The 25579-nt window shown below is 46.8% G+C and overlaps 1 protein-coding gene across 3 annotated transcripts in view; it reads left to right on the forward strand.

Moving 5' to 3' along the window:
- COL15A1 (collagen type XV alpha 1 chain) overlaps positions 1-25579 on the forward strand; it is a 1471644-nt gene that overhangs the window by 1204750 nt on the left and 241315 nt on the right. The gene's annotated exons all lie outside the window — the stretch shown is intronic.

The following is a 25579-nucleotide window of genomic DNA, read 5'->3' on the forward strand; positions in this document are numbered from 1 at the left end:
TCTTCCAGTCTCCAGCTGCAAGAGCTGCAAACAACATCTGCTGGCGCTCTTGTCCCCCTGGTCCCTAGACACCCTCTGTTCCACTTCCAGTGGGGTCAGGGTTAGTGACACAAGTGAGGCCGACCTCATCATTTCAGTCTCCAATCAGGTACGTGACACGCAGGGAGAAGGGTCTTTACCCGGCTTAGGGTTAACCGAAATTTTGGCTGATAAAAAGCCGTAGAAGGTACATTCAGGTCATCAATAAGATTAAAAGCCAGGGCCAAAAGTGGGGCCAGTTTGGCAGCAAATGTTTTTGTGTAAACCTGTCCAGGCCCAGGCTTTTACCAGTTTTCAGGGTCTTAATTGCCCCAAAAACTCCCGTGATCGAGAAGGGCTCCTCTAAATCTAGAGTGTCTTGTCCCTCCAAGACAGGCAACGCTGTCTCTGCAATATAGTGGGATATAGATGGAAGAGAGGGAACAGGAGGGGCAACAGGGTTAGTCGCAGATAAATTATAAAGTTGAGAATAATAACGCTCAAATGCAGAAGTGATTCCTTTGTTGTGGTGGAGTTTAGTGTTGTCAGGCACCTTGGCATGTTGGATTGGTTGACGGGACGGTCGAGGGTGGAGTACACGCGCCAGATGTTGGCCACATTTATTAGCTAAAGAGTAATGAGTGGTGCGCGCTTTGTCTTGGGCAACAAGGGAGGAGGAATTTAAAAGTTGGAGCAAGTCTCTCCGATCGTTAGATAAGGTCACGGGAGAACCGGATCCAACGTGCGTGTTTGTGGGATGACTCTAAGCGCGCGATGAGTGAAAATAGTCGATGCATCTCTGTCGTTCGAGCCTTTTTCAAGCGAGAGCTGTGTTTGATAAGAACACCTCGAAGGACACATTTAAGGGTCTCCCATTGGGTTAAGGGGCCGGTAGTGTCCAATGCATGATCAAAAACAAAGTCTTAACCTCGTACCCTCCGTGACACATAGAGAATCTTTGAGCAGAGTATCATTCAAGCGCCACGAGAAGTGACGTAAAGGCGACTGTCTGTCTTGAAGTGTAAGATGGATTGGGGTGTGGTCCGACCATAAGAAATGACCGAGAGAGGATTAAGTCAGATAATCTAGAAAAGACTGTGAAACAAAGAAATAGTCTATACGTCTATAGGACGCATGAGCTGCGGAGTAAAAACTATAGTCTCACTCCGAAGGGTGTTGGATACGCCAGACGTCCACTAAGTGTAAGACGTGCTAACGTGACTTGACTTGAGATAAAACCGACGAGGAGGTAGAAAATTTACCTGCAGAGGTGTCTAGATCCGGAGAGAGAGCTATGTTGAAGTCTGCTCCGACAATAAAACAGGGATCCCCAAAAGCAGACAACTTGGAAAGGACCACTGTGAGAAATGTAGCCTGATCTTGATTGGGAGCGTAAACGTTCGCCACTGTAAAGACGAAATTACGATATTTCAATTTAAAGAAAAGATAGCGACCAGCTGGATCAACTAGTGAGTCCAAGACCTCTGGGCCAAACGTATGATGAAAATCCACCGATACACCTCTGGATCGTGCCTGCGGATTAGTACTATGATACCATTGTGTATAATAGCAGTTGCGGAGGGCTGGGATACCATCGGAGTGAAAATGAGTCTCCTGGAAGAGCAAGATCTGCGATTTATGTTTATGGAAATGGTATAGCATCTGGCTCCGCTTCTCTGGGGTGTTAAAGCCCCTGTAATTAATAGAGGAAAATTTGATCAGGGTCATGATTATCCAAGGTAGAGGAAATAGGAGGAGAGTGTATCACCAATGGCGCTCTGCAAAACCGACGACGACTCCCGAGGAGAGAGAAAAAAAAAAAAAAAAGAAAAAAAAAAGGGGGGGATCAACAAGAAAAAAAAGGGGGAGAGGAAAGGGTGAAAGGGAGAATTAGCGAAAAAGAAAAGAGCAGAAAAAGGAGGAAAACCTCCTCCCATGAAACATGTTGAGTAAACCCTCGAGCAGGCATGAGAACACAAAAAAATGGGAGAACCCCTAGCCCCCCCGACAATAAACATAAGCATAATCCAGTAACGACAGGGTGTGAATAAACCCAAAAAATATTAAGAGGGCCCAGGACCTCCGAGACTATGGCCGAAGGCGTCCCTGTCCGCCGCAGCAAACGTTGGTGGCAGAACTCAAGGGCCGGCCCCAAGCCACAGCCCCAGAGCCCAACAAACAACTGGCTTAATTATAAGGCACAGGTCCAAAAAGAGCAACCAACAGGTTACATCAAATCTTGAAGAAAAAGGAGGAGAGAAACCTCCCAGTTGACTCGGAAAGGAGATCAGCCCTCTGGGATCTGCTGGGAGGAGGATCTGGAATGTTTATTCTTCCTGCAATCAGACTGCTGCCAGGACGAGGAAAATGGGAGGCCTGGGGTTGGGAGCCAGAAGGGCCAATCCGGGAGGGACACTTGAGGCAACTCAAACACATTGAGAAATGCGGGCAGGTCCCCAGGAGTACGAAATTGTGCTGATTTTCCATTCTGAGAGGCGTTTAGTTGAAACGGGAACTGCCACTGGTAGCGAATATGCCTCTCCTGTAACATCTGAGTGAGAGGGCACAGGGCCCTGCGTATGGCTAGTGTCTGGCGGGAGAGGTCAGGGAGGAGCATCACCGGCACTTCATTGAAAAGGATGGTATCTTGCATGCTATCTGCATGCATAATGGCGTCCTTGACCTTGAAATAGTAGACCCTGCAAAGGGTATCACGGACGAAAGATGGATCAGGGTTTCTAGGGCCCATCGTGCGATCCAGCTTAATAGGGGCGTCTTTAGCCTGTTGTAGTAATTGATTAAATATGGCGGTAACTGCTGCAGCCAAATCTTTAGATTCGATGGTTTCAGGTATGCCCCGAATCCGTATGTTATTACGGCGGTTCCTGTTCTCAATGTCATCCTGTTGGTACATGAGCTGTTGTATTAAGACCGTGTGGGAGTTAAGGGTCTCTTCATTGTATTGTAAGGCATTGCTCAGGCCATCAGTGGTATTTTCAATCTCTTCCATACGCACGCTAATGTCTTGTTTAAGATCAGAAATTTCTTGCTTGTATGTGCTTTCAATACGTTTCACACATCTGCCTTTGTAGGGAGAGATTTGATGTAAGAGTACAGGGACACATGTGGGACTGCAGATCCCAGCCATCCTCAGAGCAGAGAGATGTTGGGGAAGGGCTGTGAGTTGTCTTTATAGCCTGTGAAGCCTGTGTGCCCTGTGCGTGGCTGATAGGATCCCTTTGTGCAGGGGGGGAGCCCCGGGGGCTTACCTGCCCTTCTTCCTGGAGCTCCGTGTTCTGGGAGGATGAGGAAGGGAGAGGTGCCGGCGCCATCTTGCAGGCCGGGGTGCCTGAGGCCTCGGCCAAGGATCTGGACATATACTGGCTTAAGTCCCCATCGGACCGGCCCCCTGCAGGTCTCCTGGGGGTCTGGTGCTAATTTTTGCCCATGTGGAGGGTGGAAGAGAGCCCGTAGGAAGGAGAAGAGCCTGCAAAGGAGATCCGGGCCGGGAGCTATGCAGAAGTGCTGCTATCGCTCCATGCGCCTGGCCACGCCCCCCATGAAGTCTATTTTTAGTGATGATGCACCATAATGAAATGTAAGCATTAATGGCCAATGCAGTAGTTAGCCAGCCAAAAGATATTTAGACATTTTTATCTTTGAGAAACAATGTCTCTAAAATTTAGGTTATGGATATTATTGCTTCCACACATCGTGAACCAGAACAAACATTCTTGCAGACCACAGGATGTAACCTGCCAAAAAATGTTACTATGAAACAGCTGCAGAAAATATGGGTTTGGGGTGTTAGTGGTGCAAAAACACCATAGCCCTATAATTTTCTGTGCAAAGGACATGATGTTACCTGGCCAATTAAATTAAATTCTTTGTAACTGTGAAAAATCTGCAGAAACACAGTAACCTTCAGAAATTTCTGTACAGAATACAAGATGTTATCTGCCCAAAAATTTTAAAATCTTTGAAACATTTGTTAAAAAATTGGGTGTGCCAAATTAAGCATTGGGCTCAGTATGAGCTGGTAATTGTGGGGGGCTACAATGGTGGCAGTAATGATGCCAGACTAGCAGTGGTAGAAGGAGGTATTTTTAGGCCTGTAGCAGTGAAAAGAGAGGCTTAGGCTGCACTGAAAATAAATGCTTTGGCAGAATCCCCAATAGTTAAGCTGCAGCATCTTCAGCAGGGACTTGGTAGTTGTCACTGATCTAGGACTGGTATATTTATTGAAAGCAGGATCCAAGCCATGTTGTCTGTGAAACAGAATATTGCCAACCTCTGGAAATGAGTTGCATAGGTTCCTCCACAGTATGTCCTTCAAGAGTTCCATCTTTTGCTCCCTCTGCAAGGTCAGGATGAGCTCTCTGACTTTCACCATGTAACATGGATCAAGGAGGGTTCCAACCACTAATGATCCTTCATCATGTTGCCACAAATCCTAAGAGCCTTCTGCAGACTCTGCAGCATGAACAAACCCATCCACCATAAATCAGCAGAGGTGGGGGAACCTGACTCCTCGGGGTCACTGAGGATGACGTTGTCCTCCGCTACCTCGGTCAACCATGTACAATTCCCAATATAAAACTCACCCCTTGAAACCTGCCAAATGTCCTCTTCCTCCATTATGGCAACCACAATCCCCCTCATGCTCCTCCTGTACCTACTGAAGCCTCATAGGGATAGTGTTTGGATATAGTGGGCCCAGAAACACCAGGAAGTCATCATCTTCCTCCTGCTACTGTGCCTCTAGTGCCTTGCTTATAGTACAATGCAATGTTTGCATTTGCAGGAACACCACAGAAATAATGACGCTGATGGCTGCATTATCACAGCTCACCATTCCAGTTGCCTCCTCAGACAGGGACAATACAGTGCATGCATCCTGTACTGATGGCTCCACCTACACCCCAGCTCCCCTAAGCCTGTTGTTGTTCTATACTTACAGAGATACTCAGTTGTGGCCCACCGATGCATTTGCAGTAGCTACAGTATGAGTAGGTAGAGTTCCATCAGGAAGGCATGTCACATATTAACTGGTTTTCGGGTAGATGGAGTTGAAGCTGGGTATGACTGCATGAAATGACTACAGACTCTTCTGGCCTGCAACAGGTACAGTACCTGTCCAGGAAGCACTGCACCACCAGACTGAGGATGGGTGCAAGGCAGGGCATATGTGTGAACGTTGGTGTCACACAACCTTTCCTGGGACAAGATGGCTATGCCTACTCCTGCAGATTTGACAGAATCTTTGCCCCAGTGCCGCATCCTTTCTCTGTTAGGCATACCAGCTGCAAAACTGTGTTGTATCGATTTGCCTGAGTTGAGGCATTGCCTCTTGCTTGCAGGGGGCAGGTGGTTCAGAGGTCATCTAACCTGAAGAGGGCAATTAGGAGGAGAAAGTCAACTGTACTGTGACTGCCACCAGTTATAAAGGCACTGGTTGGCACAAACAGCTCTATCAGCATGCCCCATCCTGCATTGTTCCTGGCTATCAGGAGAGTTAGCCAATTGGCTGTGAACAATAGACATGCGCACACTGCAGATTTTCATTTTGTTTCATTTCGGATGCATTCGTTAATTGAAAACTGTTCTTTCCTCATATTCGTTATGTTGAACTGATTTGTTTTTGGAACTAGCTTTGTATTTGTTTTGTTTCATCTGGAATAGATGGCCACTGTGGTTCACAAAGGATGGGCAGGGATGTTATTCACTAGACATGTGCGTTTCGTTAGGATTCATGTTTTGGATGGAAATGTGATTTTTTTTCAGATTCAGATGCATCCGAATTTCCGAATTGACATAGTCCAACTAATGTCAACGAATCTTGAAAAAAAGTTATAACAAAATGAACACATTCATTTGTTTCATTTGGATTCATTGTGAATCCAAGGATCAAGGATGGGGGTGGCCGGCCACCATGTCCTTAACCATGACTCCTCTGCTCTCAGCAGGACAATGTGCTGGCTGATAGGACCAATCTGTCTGTAGCCCAAACTTGTGCTTGATTATCTTAACCTCTGGATCCAGGCGAACTAAAGCTTCAGACACCAAAGTGTAAAAGCTGTTTAATACAAGACAAGAATTGTTATACAGAACTCAATAGGCATTGCTTAATTCAGGATAACCAATGAAACATTCCACTCTTATCAGTATAGTTACGTGAAGAACAGAAACTACAAATGGCTGAGGGATACCATATAAGATGAATCCATTTACAAAGAAATAGAAACTAGACTCAGGAAATGAGAGAGAAGTTACAAGAAAAACTCAAAACTGAAAGTAAATGTTTACACATCTAGAAATGGAGGCAATATACAAAATGGATGCCAGTTAAAAAGATATATCTCCTCACATTAGCATTACATTTTTTTATTAAAAAAACAGCATCTGAGTCCCCCCAATCTATACTCGGAAGCTCCCATTGATGACATCATAGGGGGCGTGGTCACCCACTGCCATGTCAATGGGTGACCCTACCCCCATGTTTACTTAACGGCAGGTGTCTCTCACTCAGTGAGTGTCTCTTAACAGTCTAGTTTGGAGGGTGGCACATTTTTTTGTGTGGGTCAGCATTTCATCCTGATTGATGCTGGATTTACTTTGGGGGTATGTTTTTTGTCTTTTTGGGTTTTTTTTTATTTATAAAGGACCTGTCAAAAACTGTCTTTGTGTTATTTACTTTTGGCATTTTTTTGGGTGAATGAGTAGGGGTACTATGTACCCCATTCTCATTCACATAGGGGGGGGGCTGGGATCTGGGGACCCCCTTGTTAAAGGGAGCTTCTATATTCTGATAAGTCTCCCCATGCATCCTCAAAACCACTGGGCTCTTGTCCTCATCAACATTGTGACAAGGCGCTTTGGGGTGGAAGCACCTCCCCATGTTGAGGGCAAGTGGGCAATCCCGCTGACAGCAGAAGCATCATGTGTGTTAAGGATGTGGCAGCCACCTGCTACTTAACAGCCAGCTATTCATGGGGGGCAAGTCTCTGATAGGGGTGCTGCTTCTGATTGAGTGCGGCTTTGAACGAGTGTGAAGCAGTTAAACACAGCAGTTGAACTAAAGCAGGAGAACTCAAGCAGCAGGAAGACACAACAACAGCAAGAAACTCTACTGCATGCTGGACAGACTGCAAGCAATCACCCTGGGAAACATCTCTTACATGCCTGAGACCCACTCCGTGTACCTTTTATACAATACATCCCCTCTTCTTCTTATCATATTACTATCCTCTGTTCGCAAATCTCATTTCTTTACCCCTCTGCTCCACCCCAAAACTTGTACATCTCCCCCTCATTGCTATCATCTCCCTACTATTGCTCTCATCACCTCCCCAAAATGCCTCTTCTACTCCTCCTTCTCATTTTCCTCTCCTCCGTTCCCAAAATCCATTCACTATATCCCTCTGCTCCTCCCAAACAATTGTATATTGTGTCCTCACTGCTTCCTTCACCCCTCTACGGCACCCACCACCTCCTCCTATTACTCCACTCTCCCACAGACCCGAACACCTCCACTAGTAGTTTCTCACGCTCCTGCACATCCCGCTCCCATGCCACCTTTCTCACCCTTCTCCTCCTAACCGCGGGGGACATCTCCCCGAATCCTGGCCCTCCACCACCTCCCTTACCCGCACAACACCCTCCTGCCTCCACGTCCCGCCGCAACCCCCACAACTTAGTATCTGTCCCCCTGCTCCCTAAAATCTCCCCCCCGTTTTCATGTGCACTCCTGAACGCCCAATCGGTGTGCAACAAGCTTACCGCCATCCACGACCTCTTTGTTTCCCGCTCCCTCAACCTCTTGGCGATTACGGAAACCTGGATCCAGGCCACTGACTATACCTCCCCTGCTGCACTCTCCTACGGCGGTCTCACCTGGACCCACTCACCCAGGCCCAACGGTTGTAAAGGTGGTGGGGTTGGTCTGCTCCTGTCACCGCAGAGCACCTTTCGAGTCCTCCCAAACCCCCCTCCCCATCCTTCTCCTCCTTCGAGGCCCACTGCGTCCGACTATTCTCCCCAACCCCCCTGAAGATTGATGTGATATACCGGCCTCCTGGATCCATACCCCGCTTCCTGGACGACTTCTCCTCCTGGCTACCCTTCTTCCTCTCCTCTGAGCTACCCACCATCATCCTTGGGGATTTCAACATCCCTGTCAACCTCGACAACCCAGACACAGCCCGTCTCCTCCACTTAACCTCCTCCTTTGCACTTGCACAGTGCATACAATCCACCACCCACTCTGACGGTAATATCCTTGATCTTGTCTTCTCCAACCGCTGCGCTCCCCACAACCTCACTAACACCCCCTTCCCTCTCTCTCTGACCACAACTGTCATGGAAATTTTGTATTGTTGGTTGAACTTTAAATGTGTCATATATGAGTGTTATTCATATGTCTCTCGTGTGGCTTAATTAAAGCTCTGAAGGCTGCAATTAGGCCATGCGCATGTACAATGTATGTATTACAATACTCAGCTCGGTAATGGATGAGATGGCAGATCTGCGCTTATAGACCGGCGTGTATACCACCACGGCATTCGATGCGAATGCCGCCGGCGGTAGGCCGCGGGCCTGTATCCACATATCAGCAGCATAGTACCACATGGACTTCATAACGCAAGGCGCCAAGCGGTGTGAACTCAGCGTGTAGGCTCATGTATATCTTACAACCCATTACCAACCTGAAACTGTATCTGGATGGATGTGTTTTAATAAAGATCGTATCGGGCCCATCCAGATACAGACTGGTGTTTAGCCTGGGGGATGCTTGTACAGAGAATTTACATATCACTAGGAGCTAGGACAGGAAATATGCTCTCCATAGAGGGCTCATGGGGGGAAGGGGAGGAAGTCTGCTGACCTCAGAGGGCTCATGGGGGGTGGACCAGTGATAGATAATAGGAAAGGCTATGCTCCAATCGGAATGTAAATCCTGTGTATAGGCACTCCCCATGCATTGTTCTGTGGGAGGGGATTGACCTTATTCATGAGGGGGGCGTGTGTGTGTTTGTAATAAAACCAGAGGCTGAGAATGAAAACTTCCTCTATGTGAATTCCAACAGCAACCTGAGAGTGTCGTGTGATCATTCCTGGGTAACGGAGCTCCAATTCCTCACATCTCAACAGAAGCTAACCCAGTTGGAGGCGCAGGAATCTTGGGGCTAAGCTGCAGTCGTGGTAAGCGAGATTCGCACAGCTTTATGGGGGATTTCTGCGCATCCAACTGCGAGTACTCACGGTAAGGAGAAATTCGTTAAAGTGATTTTCCAAGACACAACCTGATTACCTTCTCTATCTCCTCGTCCTCCAATGCCTACTCCTCCAAATGTCACACTACTACCAGCCGTAACCTCCGCAACCTTAACCCTGCCCCCCTCCACTCTGCAGCTGATCAACTCCACGACAGCATCCTCCCCCTGACCTGCCCCGACTTGGCTATGACCGCCTACAGCAACGCACTCTCAACAGCCCTTGACTCACTAGCGCCTTTAACCACACGCAACATCAGACCCCGACCGCTCCAGCCCTGGCAGACTGATCACACCAAAACCCTCAAATGACACAGTCGTGCCCTGGAGCGACTATGGCGCAAAACAAAATCTCAACAAGCCTTCACCCGCTACAAATCTGCCTTTCACACCTACACCTCCTCCCTCCATGCTGCCAAACAAGCCTACTTCCTGACCCTCATCAAGGCCCTCTCCTCCAATCCTCGCCGACTCTTTTCCTCCTTCAACTCTCTACTCTCGCCACCCCCACCTCCACCCAGCACCTCACTCACTGCCCTTGAGATTGCCAATCACTTCAAAAACAAGATTGACACAATTTGCAAGGACATCGCCGCAACTCACACGCCCTCTCAACCCGTCCCCTCTCACACAGCTACCCCCTCATCCCCCCTCCCCCTCGACATAACCCGCAGGGACTTTTTCGCTGCTCAAACTCCCTCCAACCCCCTTCCCCTTCACTCAGCTACCCCCTCATCACCCCTCTCTCACGGCCCCACCACTGCTCTGACCTCCTCTTCCACCCCACCCTACATTCCTCATACTGAAGCTCCCCCAACACTCCGCACCTTTGACCTTACTACCATCGAGGAAGTCTCCAAGATCCTCTCTGATGCCCGCCTCACCACCTGCCCCCTCGACCCTATCCCCTCACAACTCCTACGACCTCCCTCCCCCTCCATCCTACGCTCCCTCACCCACATCTTCAATCTCTTCCTCTCCTCTGGCACTTTCCCCTCCCCTCTGAAACATGCACACATCACCCCCATACTTAAAAAGCCCTCCCTGGACCCCAATGACCCGAACAACCTCAGACCCATCTCCCTGCTCCCATTTACATCTAAACTCCTCGAGCGCCTAGTCTACACCCGCCTCTGCTCTCACCTCAACGACAACAACCTCCTCGATCCCCTACAGACCGGCTTCCGTCCCCTACACTCCACCGAAACCGCCTTACTCAAACTCTCCAACGACCTGCTAACCGCCAAAGCTAATGGCCACTATTCACTGCTCCTACTCTTTGACCTCTCTGCGGCCTTCGACACAGTCGACCACCCCCTCCTCCTCAAAAAACTACACTCCCTTGGCCTCAGAGATTCTGCTCTCTCCTGGCTCTCATCCTACCTGTTGCAACGCTCTTTCAGCGTTACCTATAATGCTACCACCTCCCTCTCACTCCCCCTCTCTGTTGGGGTCCCTCAAGGCTCTGTCCTCGGGCCCCTTCTCTTCTCCATCTACACCTCCTCCCTTGGCCAACTCATACACTCTCACCGCTTCAACTACCACCTCTATGCCGACAACACACAAATCTATCTCTCAACCCCCCACCTCACCCCCTCGGTCTCCGCCCGAATCACACACCTGCTGAGCGACATATCAGACTGGATGTCGCTCCACTTCCTTAAACTGAACCTTCCAAAACTGAGTTTCTTGTCTTCCCCCCAGCCCGGACACCACCCCCCATTGACTTCTCTATCACATCGAACAACGCTACCATCAAACCCACCCCGCAGGCCAGAGTACTTGGTGTCATTCTGGACTCCAACCTATCCTTCCAGCCCCAAGTCCAATCTTTAACAAACTCGTGCGGACTCCACCTCCGCAACATCGCCAAAATCTGCACGTTCCTAACTCCAGAAACCACTAAACAGCTCATCCACTCCCTCATCATATCACGACTCGACTACTGCAACTCCCTCCTCACTGGCCTGCCTCGCCGCTGGCTATCCCCGCTTCAGTCGATCCTGAATACGGCTGCCAGACTCATTCACCTTTCCAACCGCTCCGTCTCCGCCACCCCCCTCTGCCAATCCCTCCACTGGCTTCCGATTGGATCAAATTCAAAATCCTAACGCTGACGTACAAAGCTGTCCACCATACTGCCCCGAACTACATCACCGACCTAATATCCAAGTACCGCCCAGCACGCACACTCCGCTCCTCACAAGACCTCCTTCTCTCTAGTTCCCTGGTCTCCTCCTCCCATGCCCGCCTCCAGGACTTCTCCAGGGTGTCACCCATCCTCTGGAACTCCCTGCCCCAACCCATCAGATTATCACCTACTCTCCTCTCCTTTAGGCGCACCCTGAAAACACATCTCTACAGGGAAGCCTACCCCACCCCCTACTAACTTGCCGACCTCCTCCACTCTTCCTACCACTCCATCCCCCACAGCTATCTCCTCCTGTGCCACCATTCCCTCCCTCCTAGATTGTAAGCTTGAAAGAGCAGGGCCCTCAATCCCCTCATGTTTTACATTGTATTGGTATTGTTCTGTCACATGTTCTGTCCCCCTTTGTAATGTACAGCGCTGAGCGAACTATTGGCGCTTTATAAATACTGTATAATAATAATAATAATATTCACAATGAATCCAAGTGAAACAAATGCAGTCATTAATTTTGTTGACGGTCGACACTCGTTAGTTTGTCCATTCGGAAATTCGGATGAATCCGAATCTCAGAAAATCACATTTTGCCCGAAAAACATATCTTAACATCCCTGCCCATATTTTTTGAACCACAGTGGCATTATGGAAGGTGGTGGTATATATTTTAGGCCTGTAGGAATGAAAGGAAAGGCTTGATAGTTGTCACTGATGTAGAACTGGTTTATTTTACTAAATTGCAGCTGGTCAACTGTGTCTGGGGAAAGATGAATTCTTATGTCAGTTACAAAGTTCCCTGCATTATTAAATCTATGTTCAGAGAGGATGCGGACTGCAGGGAAGCTGAGCAGCTTGATTGCATAATGGGAAGCTCTGCCCAGTGGTCTTGGTTACCCAATAATCAAAGGGGTCAGTCTTTGAAAAGATGTCAACATCTGCCCCTGACTCCATGTAATCCCCCACTATATGATGCAGTTTCTGCTAATAAATGCTGGCAGGTTACAGGCCTGGGCACTGGGTGGCCTGACCTCCTGACCATATGGTCCAACAATGTGAAAGCATTACCATCTATATGTTGGTAGTGGGCAGTGATGGCCTTATAGGTGAAGAAATGATGGAATCTGACACTGTGATACGGCACAGGACACACATTCATGAAAAGGGGCTTAATCTCCTACCTGGTAAGGCAGGAGCTGTAAATCATTTTGCAAGTTGACACTGAGCTTTTGGGCATTGGGGAGACTGGGTGCTTAATATTTCTTCCCTCCCAGCAGATCGGGCAGAGAAGTTTGCCTGCAGAGTGCTACGCCTGAAAATGGCAGGGTGAGGTTAGCACAATCAGAGCAAGGTTGCGGCCTACTCAGTGCTACCTGCTCTGTGTGTCACCATGCTAACCCTTTCCCTTTTGCAAGGGCCATTAGGTTAAACCTCCAACACCCCTTGAAAGACTTTCATCCATATCACTGAAGGCTGTTGATGGCAAATCTGGCTAGAGGAGATAGAGGTGGAAAGGGAGGAACTGAGAGGAGGGTGCAGCCCTTTTCCTGCTGACAGCTAGCATTAAGCTGCTGCTCTCATTGAGCTACATGCAAGAAGTCATGTGTCTCTTCATACAGGTGGTACACAAATGATTGAAGATATTGCCACACTCAATATGCTTTAAGTAGGGGCTAAAATTAATTTAAAGACCCTAATAAAAGTAAACACCAAAAAAAAACCCTGCAATGCTAAAGGAAATTAAAGTGGTTGTAAAGGCTGAAGGTTTGCATAGAATGCATAAAGGTAAAAATTATTTTGTGTGCTGCTCCCCCCACAGCCCCCCTAATACTCACCTAAGCTCCCTCTTGATCCAGCGATGGGCACGGGAGCCTCAGCTGTCTTGGGTCTCTCTCTTCATTGGCTAAAACACAGCAGCCAGAGGAGACAGCAAGGGGGCGGGGCTGAGACCCAGCTCTATGTGTCTTATGGACGCATAGAGCAGAGCTTGGGAGCTAGCATGCACCAGTGCCCCCATAGCAAGCAGCTTGCTACTGGGGGCACTGGTCAAGGTGGAGGAGCCAGGAGCACAAGCAGGGAACCCAAGAAGAAGAGGGTTGGGCTGCTCTGTGCAAAACCATTGTGCACAGAGCAAGCAAGTATGTTATTGAAAAAAAACCCTTTAATATCACTTTAACTATATAAAAAAACTATAATACTAAGGCTACATTCACATGGGCACAAATCCCCGTAAAGCATGAAAAGTTGTTTGTTTATCTCTTTGGTCTAGCAGCTATATGGAATCACTCACATAGCCCAATTTGACAGGTAGGCAGGGACAGGTGCGCGGCCCCCAACACAGAGACTGTGCGTCCAGGGCTGTGCATCTGTCCCTGTGTATAAGCCAGACTAGGCACTAGAGGTCAGGTGCAAGACTTTAACCAGTGACAGTTGTTTGCAATGCATTATGCTACATTCAGTGGAAAAATTTCTGCTGAATGTCTCATATTAAAAAAAATATACATATTGTCATATATATATAAACATGTATATTGTACAGGGTGCCAAGGATGGGTCCTAAAAGGCACCACTGTTTGGGTGGTGGTCTCTTTAAGGCTTGACAGCAAGGTATAGTTGGAGTACTCAGGGATTCTCACCCATGCAGGTTAAAGGGTTCCAGGGTGATCCATCACAAAGAGGTAACACTGACTTGCAGCTATCCCATGATTGTTATGTCCTGGTATGAGACCCAGAATTCTGAGGCTTAGAGAGATCTTGGGTGGGAAAGAGCCTCCAAACATGAATAGAAGTACTTTGGACCTGAAAGGCTTAATCTCCCTGCAAGGAAAAGCTCAAAAGGACAGGAAGCAGTTAATAGGTGTCCATGAGGTGTTGTGTGAACATGACACACTTGTAAGAAAGAGCTGTGTGCTGTTTGTTGCTGAGGTTTTGTTGAGCCCTTGAGACTTTTCTGGACCGCTGAGGCAAGCAGGAACTTCAAACCGTGTTGTGGTAGAGGCATGTGCTGGCAGTGAGACTAATCTTTATTTTGTGTATCAGCAGTGGGGACAATTTTATCTATCTTTACAGTGAACTTAAACCGTTTCATTTACCTTTTGAAAAATAAGACTGCTTTATTTTTACCAACTAAGTGGACTGGTGATTTGAACTCCCCCAAATATCACAATGTTTATACCTAATAACTCCCCACATGTCCTTCAGTCTATATACAGTATATTGTATCTTTCTTATCACATTGGGGGGGGGGCGGGTAGCTTAAAAACATATTTGCCTGTATGCCTGCCAGTGATAAGTCACTCGTTGTTAGGATTCCAACAGGTACTGGCTTCCTAACAACCAGGAGCCCTGAGCAGAAGGTGTCATGTTTAGCAGTGGTAATATTACCAATGCTAACTGTTTTACTTTGCACTGCAGCTGGAGGTTTGCTCTTCCAAGAACCCAAACTTATGGCAGTTTGCACAGGAATCTCAGTGGACTGTACAAAAAGCTAAGGTCTCCCTCAAATTTTTTCCCCTGCTGGTTGAATGTTCTTAGCTTATAGTGTTGGCTATTGTCACTATTGGTAAATGTTCTTCAACTCTTATGTTCAAATGTTTTATGGCTATTTTTGTCATAGGATCCAATGTTAGGGAATGTTTCATTTGCCCATTGAAAGACAATAAATAGAAACTGACATTACACACATATTTCAAACATTATGAATATTTTTCTTTATTCTTTGTTTTTTGTTTTTTTTTGCATGAATGATGAGACATTCGCAAAGCCATTTTTTAAAATAAATAAACCCCTTAGTTTCCAGGGTGTTAATTAATTTTGCTTCTGCACAATCCAAGCCCCCTTTTCTACATCATATTTTAACACTTGAAGACCCCAGAACTGTGGAAATCTCTCCTTAGTTTATGTTTTTCTAACATTCCAACATGTGACATGAGAGTGGTATGTTCCCCCTTAAAGTTGTATGACTTGTTCAGAAATCCTCCTCCTTCCTCAGTCTAATGGTTTTACCCATATAGGAGGAGAAGACAAGGGCATTTTGCAACATAAACTAATCCTATTGTGCTACAGTTTATGAAATAGTCTATACCTGTGGTGGTGAACATATGGCACGCATGCCGCAGCGGATGCGCAGAGCCCTCTCTGGCGACACGAGAGCCAAGTCACCCCACTACTGCCCTGCAGCCAAGCATCGAGTCCCGCGCATGCGTGGTCATGGTGCCGGCCATTGACGTCACAAGCCGTGACTACCTCACTAGCCACTCCTGAGTTTTCATACACATTTAACTGAGACTGACATTCTTTTAATGTTGGGCTGTCTCCCTGGCATTTAAATCTGCAGCATTAGGAACATAGCCCCTCTGTGCCCATGGTCAGTGGAACATTCCTCTCTGTGCTGGTGGTGAGTGGAACATTGCCCCTCTGTGCCGGAGGTCCGTGGAACATTGCCCCTCTGTGCCGGAGGTCCGTGGAACATTGCCCCTCTGTGCCGGAGGTCCGTGGAACATTGCCCCTCTGTGTCGGTGGTCTGTGGAACATTGCCCCTCTGTGTGGGTGGTCTGTGGAACATTGCCCCTCTGTGCTGCTGGTCCGTGGAACATTGTCCCTCTGTGCCATTTGTCAGTAGAACATTGCCCCTCTGTGCCGCTGGTCAGTGGAACATTGCTTCTCTGTGCTGGTGGCCAGTGGAACATTGCCCTTCTCTGCCGCTGGTCAGTGGAACATTGGCCCTCTGTGCCGGTAGTCATGGGAACATTGCCCCTGTGTGCCAGTGGAACATTGCTCCTCTGTGCCAGTGGTCAGTGGAACATTGCCCCTCTGTGCCGGTGTTCAGTGGAACATTGCCCCTTTGTGCTGGTTGTCAGTGGAACATTGCCCCTCTGTGCTGCTGGTCAGTGGAACATTGCTTGTCTATGTTTGTGCTCAGTGGAACATTGCCCCTCTGTGCTGATGGTCAGTGGAACATTGCCCCTTTGTGCCGGTGGTCAGTGGAACATTGCCTCTTTGTGCTTTTTGTCAGTGGAACATTGACCCTCTGTGCTGCTGGTCAGAGGAACATTGACCCTCTATGCTGCTGGTCAGTGGAACAATGCCCCTCTGTGTTGGTGGTCAGTGGATCATTGCCCCTCTGTGCCCGTGGTCAGTGGAACATTGCCCCTCTGTGCCGCTGGTCAGTGGAATATTGCCCCTCTGTGCCGCTGGTCAGTGGAACATTGCCTCTCTGTGTTGGTGGTCAGTGGATCATGGCCCGTCTGTGCTGGTGGTCAGTGGTACATTGCCCCTCTGTGCCCGTGGTCAGTGGAACATTGCCCCTCTGTGCCACTGGTCCGTTCTGGCGAACATTGCCCCTCTGTGCCGCTGGTCAGTTCTGGCGAACATTGCCCCTCTGTGCCGCTGGTCAGTGGAACATTGCCCTTCTGTGCCGCTGGTCAGTGGAACATTGCCCCTCTGTGCCGCTGGTCAGTGGAACATTGCCCATTTGTACTGGTTGTCAGTGGAACTTTGCCCCTCTGTGCTGGTGGTAAGTGGAATATTACCCCCCTGTGCTGGTTATCAGTGGAACAATGCTCCTCTGTGCCGGTGGTCAGTGGAACTGTCAGGAATGGACTTGCCAATGGTGGTGGGACTCACCTGCCTTGTGGGCTGCAGTACCAGGGCTGGCCAGCGGGTGCTCTCAGCAACCAGAAGCTCACTCCTGCAGTCAGCCATCACCTGAGGCTGATTGCAGGAGGTGTATTTAAGGAATGGCCAGACCTGCAGTCAGTGCCTTGGTGTATGTTTCCCATGAGCCCTTGTACCGTGTATCCTGTGTCCTGTTCCTTTGCCGATCTGATTTGTTGCCGACCCTGCCTGATCCTGACCTCTGCTGACTTCTCCTGCTTGCTCCCTGGTTTGTTTGACTACTCTCCTGGACATCCCTAATCTGATCTGAACTCCTGTTACCGACCCCGGCGAGTGACCTGACTACTCTTCTGCCTGCTGCTTAGTACTACGCTGACCTGCTGTTACCGACCCGGCCCGTCTGACCACGCTAACTGCTCTGCCATCCATCCATCCTGCACGGATCCAGTCATCCCTGCTCACACCTTCTGCCTCTTCACACCAGGCTTCCTACCTGCATATACCTCTGGCAGATCCCTCTACCACGAGCAGGTGTACTCAGGGGTCGCGACCTGGTTCCTGTCTGCTCCAAGTCCATCCCCACCATCAGGGGCCCTGGTGAATAAGCAGACTGGGACTTAGACTCCGCGCCCTGGGGAATCCTGTCCCGAGGACTGCTAGAGGTACCACCAGACCGTCGTTAACAGAACCATATGGCCGGCCTGACCATTCCACCTCTCCAGCCCTGACTACGCCTGTGTTCCTGCACATACTATGATTAGTAGAAGGTTGGTTTGTTTACTGTGTGTTGTATATTTGGGTGGCTAATAATAGGTATATTGTTATTATATCATTCCTGAAGCCTGTTACTTCCCTGTGTCAGTCCACACACCTCTGGTCACACCGGATCCTTGACAGGAACATTGCCCCTCTGTGCTGCTGGTCAGTGCAACATTGCTTGTCTATGTTTGTGTTCAGTGGAACATTGCCCCTCTGTGCCGCTGGTGAGTGGAACATTGCCCTTTTGTGCCGGTGGTCAATGGAACATATCCCCTCTGTGCCGCTGGTGAGTGGAACATTGCCCTTCTGTGCCTGTGGTCAGTGTAACATTGCCCCTCTGTGCCCATGGTCAGTGGAACATTGCCCCTCTTTAACGCTGGTCAGTGGAACATTGGCCCTCTGTGACAGTGGTTAGTTGAACATTGCCCCACTCTGCCAGTGGTCAGTGGAACATTGCCCATCTGTTTCAGTGTTCAGTTGAACATTGCCCCTCTTATCTGGTGGTCAGTGGAACATTGTCCCTCTGTGCTGGGGGTCAGTGGAACATTCTCCCTCTTTGCTGGTTGTCAGTGGAACATTGCCACTCTGTACCCATGGTCAGTGGAACATTGCCCCTATGTGCCCGTGCTCAGTGGAACATTGCCTCTCTTTCCTGGTGGTCAGCTTAACTTTGCCCCTTGTGCTGGTGGTCAGCAAATTCAAGAGTAACTCCAGCTTTGAATCACTGCCGTAAATTGTTGATTCAGGGATTATCCAATTCTTTAGTGTTAACTAACAGTGTTAGCTATTTTTGGTATAGGGATAGATTTGTATTGGGTGCTTCATTTTTTTTAATCTTGTGTTTTTGTAGACTGTAGTCTTGAACACCAAAAAAAATGATTACAGCAAAAAAAAGCAAAAATGAAAACAGATAGTGGAAGATGATTCCAAGAGGCCTGGACAGAGTTATTTGGAGTGATTGAACGCAATGGGAAAGTGTTATGTATTCTGTGTAGTGAAAGTGTTGTTTGTCACATATCAAGTGCCAGATGGCACTTTGACACCAACCACAAAAGTGTTGCCAAACTTGGTGAAGCTGAAAGGAACGAGTTTCTTGAATAAAAATTGAGGAAACATTGTTCCTATTATCTTAGTTTTTGCAACTATCTTTCTAAAACAAATCATCTGACAGCTGACAGCTTTCACATTTCACTGTGCATAGCTAATCATGGTAAGCCCCTCTCTGATGGGGATTTTATCAAAATGGCTATGTGATATGGGAGTAATTCCCTTTTTCATGATTTCCCAAACAAGGATAATATTATGCAACACATCTGTGAGATGCCACTTAGCAGAAATACTGTTAAAGATCGAGTCCTGCGCATAGAAAGTTATGTTAGTCAGCAGCTCACCACTAACTTACGAAAGGCAGCCTGTTACTCCATGTGCTTGGATGAAAGCACAGATATAAATAATCATGCAAGGCTAGCAGTAATTTTGCATTATGCTGTACACAGGGGATAGATATCTACAATGCTGTGATGGAGGCTTTTTTGTCACAAGACATAAGACCAGAAAAAGTGGTTTCAATCACCAGTGGTGGGGCACCTTGCATGGTGGGGGCAACATCTGGTTTCATACAGTTCTTTGTTAAAGAAGCAAAACATCCAGTCGTTAACTTTCATTATATTATACATCAAAAAGCTCTTTGTGTCATAGATAGCAGCCTAAAAATTAGACAGTATCTTCAAAGATGTCACAAAAATGGTGAATTACATCATGGCTCGTGCTCTTAATTTTCGACAGATTCAAGCACTTCTTGATGAGGTTCAAGCACAGTATAATACTTTACTTGTGTACAATAATATCCAGTGGCTGAGCAGAAGAAGAGTTATGGAGAGATTTGCAGCCTGCTTGGATGAAATTAGGCTGTTTATGAATGAAAAGGGGCTCACTGATATGGCCTTGCATAACAATCTCATGTTTTTTACAGATTTTACACTACACTTCAATGTACTGAACAAAAAACTACAAGGTGTAGGGAAAACAGCAGGAAGTATGTTTTGTGATATCAAAACATTTGAGAGGAAACTGCAGGTTTTTGAAATAGACCTTGAAAGTGGGCAGCTGAAATATTTTCAAAATCTATGCAAATGTTGTAGAATTTTCTAAATGTATTTTTACAGTCCTACAAGCCATCAGGAAATCTACAAGGACATTTCTAGCATTGTAGCAGCTGCAAAGGAGAATTTTAGTAACAAATGTTTACAGTTCTGTAAGATGGAGACAACCTTGTTTTTTCTTACTTCCCCAGATAAAGCCAAATTTGAAGCACTTCCTGCTTACACTGGTTAGATTAGGGAAATCTGGAAATGGAGCCATTGGAAAATGAATGAAGCTTTATCTGGAAAAATAATTTCTATGACCTGTATGCAACACTTGAGAAGAAAAAGTGAGAAGGGATGAGAAAGGACAGCACAGTTGGTAGTTCTGAAATTGAAATCCTTAACTTCCCTGGCGGTATTCCCAAGTGTAGCTCGGGGTTAATTTTCAGTACCAGAAGCGGTAACCCCGAGCTACACTGCAGCGTTGCTCTGGGATCCCTCCAGCACTTACCTTGTCCTGCGGTCCCGGACATGTCCTCTGGCCCATGCCGGCATCCATCTTCCGGGTTCCGTTCCCTGCGAGCATCGGGACGTACGGGGGACGGAACAGGCGGGAAATTCAAAGATGTAAAAATTTGACATTCACTCAATACACTAAAATCTGATAGTATTACATTACTGTATCAAATGATTTCACATACATTTTGTCCTTAGTGCTTTGTCCTGTGCCGTGCCTGCATTTTTACCGTTCTTTCTGCCTGGAAACTGAGAAACATCCATGGCGTCCAAAAAGCGTCCCTTTAGGTCAAAAGAAGTTAGACCAGCTAGAGAACAGCGATAGTAAATTAGAACCACTTGCAGAATTGAGTGATAATGATTCATGGGGAAATTCATCATCAGACACTGAATACATTATTGAATTACTGTAAATGTATTATTATTATATTATTATTTTTATGATTATTTATTATATTATAATTTATGATTTCATGTTCAGATTTTATCATACCCAGGATGTTTACTAGACTCTTGTTTGGACAGATTTCAGTGAGTTATTCCGAGGAATTACAGCCCTACAATAAAAAAACAACATATTTCCATTGAAAACAATGTACCGCTTTGAGCACAGAAATACTGACATAATCAGACTTCTAGGGAGGTTAAAGTGTGGAATTCTCTTCCAAATAATTTTAAGACAATGAAATCACTTGGGATTGCTTTTCTTACTTTGTTTGGATCATCTTATGCTTGTGAGCAGCTGTTTTCAGCTTTGAATTATATCAAATCTGATACAAGAAACAGACTAACAGACAACCTGAGTGCTGCATGTGTTGCTCTCAAAATACCGAAATATGAGCCACAATTTGACAAACTATCAGCATGCATACAACAGCAAAGATCACAGTAATTGTGCAAAAGCACACCAAATGCAAATTTTTACTTTTCAATAAAAACCTCAGAGGATAGTCGTGTGTGGAAGAGTATGAGAATGCCTGCTTTGCCCTTAACTGCTGGGGAACCATGGACCTGCCCAACACATACTTTTTTCATACATGAGAAGTCCGCTTTGGTCAAATGGGTTTCTTGTAGTAATGCTATGTCTGCCTTTAGCCGTCTCAAGTAGCGTAATATCGCCATGCGCTTATGGGGGGATCTTAAGCCGTAGATATTCCAGGATATTATACAAACCATCTTAGCATTATGACTAAAGTTCTTACATAGACATGACTTGCATCTATTTTCACTGAACCCAACCTTTCCCAGCTCCAAAGTATAGGTATCAAAAGAAACTGCTGTTCAGTGTGCGGAAAATTAGGTTCTTCAGTGATACATAAAAGAATAGGAGAGGAAAGAAGAAGCAGAAGAGGCACAACTGGGGCCCAACATAGGCCTAATAGAAAACACGCATAGAGGAAAAACCATTGCGTTAGTTTGGACTTCACATTTTTCCACATGGTTCTCCTTACTATGAACAACGTAACAGGGAATTCTAGTAATGAAAAAAGAAAAAACTAAGAAAAAAGAAAAAAATTCTAGTAATGAAACCCATACTGGGAGTTTGGTCATTGAAACATTATTGACCATCCCCACCGTCTGATTCTAGCATAGCGGAATAAGAAAACAACCTTCTCAGTACAAGCTTTCAAAAGCTAGGATTATGAAGGTCCGAGAGAAGCTGTGGCATATCAGGTGGACCATTTAATTTATGATAACTATATAAACCGTATAAACTCTGAATATAGTCTACTTGAGATAAGGATACTTATGCAAACTCAAGAAGTTCTGCTACATCATACTGAAACAATGTGGAGATTGTAGCTTGATAGCTGTTCGGAGGAGTGTCTTGATTATATAATAGGTAAATATGGAAACACGTAGTTACGGAGGACTGTGCTTCCCTGATGGTTGATTTATATGCTGCCTTTTTGGTGGATCCTTGCGTGGGCTGCATTGATCTCTAGCACCTGTACTTTGGATATAATTTAAGGGATTCGTCGAGTCTGAGAGGATGTTCTTATAGGTCTGCAAGAAGTGAGAGGCTTCTTCTGGGTGCGTGAAGGCTTTAGGATCTCCTGAGTGGGTGATGAGCCGCAGCATAGCGGGATAGGCCAGAGTGAATTTGATGCCTTTTTGGTGCAGGGAGGAGCAGGTAGGTTGAAAGGTTTTATGTTTATGGGATACATCTTGGGAATAGTCTGCGAATATTAGCAGTTTATGGCAATTGATTTGAAGTGAGCGGGAGTTTCGTAATGAGTTGAGGATAGCCACCCTGTCCATGTAATTAAGATATTTGACGATTACAGACCTTGGAGTGCGTCTATCATTGAACGGCGATCCTAGGTGGTGCGCCCTTTCCACAGTGCATGACGTGGCAAGGCCCAGGGCTGCGGGGATGCGTGTAGAGCATAGATCCATGAGTGACCCAGAGCTAAATGATTCAGGGAGGCCAATGATCTGCAGATTGTTTCTGCGCGAGCGGTTTTCTAAATCATCTAATTTTTCTAAAATGACTTGTTGCGTGCATGCAACTTGATGTGCACCCACTTGAGCAGAATGAACTTCATCCTCCAAATCAGAAAACTGCTGTTCAGTTTCAGATAAACGTTTTGCATGCTCACCTATTTCTCTTCTAAGTTGTTCTATGCCCGTTGAAACTGCTCGGACCACAGCTGAGGTAATAGTAGGTGAAAGTAAAGTTGCCATAGCTTGTGCTATTTTTTCATATTGCTCAGCTGGAGTTTGCAGCTCCTGAGATACAGAGACTGTCTGTGGCTGTGAATCAACCGTGCTTGTCTCCATTCCGTCAGCCATCTTGGCTGCAGAGGAGGGAGAGACGCATGTGTTGGGCCGTGCAGCAGAGATGGAGCCGGGAGGAGCCAGCACAAGGTACAGCTCCATACAGCGTGTTGCCGGGGTTCAGAGGGGGCCAACCATGGGGTCCGGAGCGGGTGTCTCAGGTGCGGGGGTGCGGTTTTATATGCCATGGGGACCGAAGCCGCTGTTCCTGCTTCCCCCACATGTGGCACCGGAACTGGAAGTCAAACAAACACTTTAATTCATTGGCACCTTGTGCACACGTATTTTGCATATTTTTTTATGTTCATACAAATGGTACCAATTCCAATGGTACCATGGGAACCTTCTTATCACCTGCCATAGTCCTCCCCCCATCTTTCCCCATTCCACCCACCAATAAGGACTGACCCTGTCTGATCTGTCTGCTCCATTATAATCTAATTCTCCCTCCCCCCTTAATCCTAGTTTAAATACTCCTCAAACCATCCCATAAACCTCTGCCCCAGCACACCAGTCCCCCTTCCATTTAGGTGCAAACCATCTGTAGCATATAGGTTGCACCCCAATGAAAAGTCAGCCCAGTGCTCTATAATAGTATTTCTCAACCTTTTTTCAGTCAAGGCACCCTTTAAAATTATGGATGGTCCCAAGGTACCCTTTTAAATTATAGACAGTCTTGAGGCAGCCCCATTCTAAAATGTAAAAACTATTTTAATAGTTTTATATAATACAGCAACATCCACACATGGACACCCAATGTTAGAGGTAATTTATTCTTCCAAATCATATACACTTTTGCACACTGGTACTGACTAGTATTACAGTGTTTCTCTTAGTTTTTCTCCATCACTGAGCTAATGTGACCCCAGCACTGACGTAGAGGGGCAGGGGAGGGTCCAACAAGGATGCTGTGCAGACAACTGACATCCTCCTTAACTGATGATGTCATTGGTTTTCAGGATGCCCGTGGCTAGAAGGTCGTAATGGCGCACAATGAAAACGTGTTGCTTTGTGTAACTAAAAGTTAGGCTTCTTCCACCCACTAGCATGTATACAAGTTTTTTGTGAAACTTTTAGACATTTTGCCAATGCACCCCAGAAGAAACCTCAAGGCACTCTGGTTGAGAAAGGCTGCTTTAAAAACCCAAATACTTCCCTCTTACACCAGGTCTTTAGCCATGCATTTAGTTCTCTAATCTCCCCCTGTCTTTCCTGAGTTGCGCATGGCACAGGTAATATTTCAGAGAATATCACCTTGGAGGTCCTTCCCTTCAACTTGCAGCCTAGTTCTTTAAATTGACTCTTAAGGGGCTTCCACCTTCCATGTATTCTGTCATTGATTCCAGCATGGACTCAGACAGCTGGGTCACGCCATCTTCTCTCAGTAATTTATCAACTCGGTCCAACAAATACCGAACCCTGGCACCAGGGAGACAAACCATTTGGTTGAGGTGATCCTGGCAACAAATTATTCTATCAGTCCTTCTGATTATACAATCCCCTACTACCACCAACTGTTTAGGCCTTCCTTGCACTACCCTCACCATCCCTCCCATATGGTCTGCCCTTCTTGCTGTTAGGGATAGCAGTGACATCCAGGGCTGCCACCCTTGAGCTTGTCACCCCACATCTTCCCCCAACTTGGCAATTCTGGGTGCTCAAACCCAGGGCTGGCCTTCCTTTTCTGTGAGCCCCTACCACTTCCTCTCGCTACTGTAACCTTCCTACCTGATAATCCTGACTAGCCCCTCCACCCTCCACATCAATCCCGTTAGCTACCTGCTCAGAGAGCAGAAGACCCCTTTCAATTCTGCCCAGTGTTGCAACTTGCTCCTCCAGATCTCTAACGTGAGCTTCCAGAAGGGCAACCTGCTCACATCTGATGCAGCGGTATCCATCCTGGAGCTGTTGGTCCATTGTTTCATACATGCAGCATACTGTGCACTGCACAAAACCTTCAACCCTGCTAGCACTCGTTATCCCAGTTACAATATTAATATTGCTAATAGGAAATATCAGTTGTCACTTACAGGTTAGTAGACTTCTGTTATAATATCCTGTTCTCCACTCTGGTTTTTTAACTCCACTTAATCAAATGTCCACTTAGTCAAAGGTCCAGCATGCAAAATACAGGCAAACTCAAGAATAAGCAAGCTCAGAGTAAGCTCAACAGAAAGTTATATAGTACCTGAAGTACCTGTGACCAATTAACCCCTCCCCTTAATCAGCAGACTGAAGGAAGGAAAAAATAATGCTATATGAAAAAGTAAAAGCTGCTAGCAAGGTTCCATGGACATCACATCCAGTTGAGTGGTGAGATCACTTCCGGTCTTGAATATTACCGGCAGAATGGGCGGCCACTTTCCTGGTTTATTTCCTACCAGCGGCTA

The sequence above is a fragment of the Staurois parvus genome, unplaced genomic scaffold, assembly GCF_062004578.1.
Source record: "Staurois parvus isolate SC_StPar_1 unplaced genomic scaffold, SC_StPar_1.0 ptg000527l, whole genome shotgun sequence".
NCBI lineage: Eukaryota > Metazoa > Chordata > Amphibia > Anura > Ranidae > Staurois > Staurois parvus.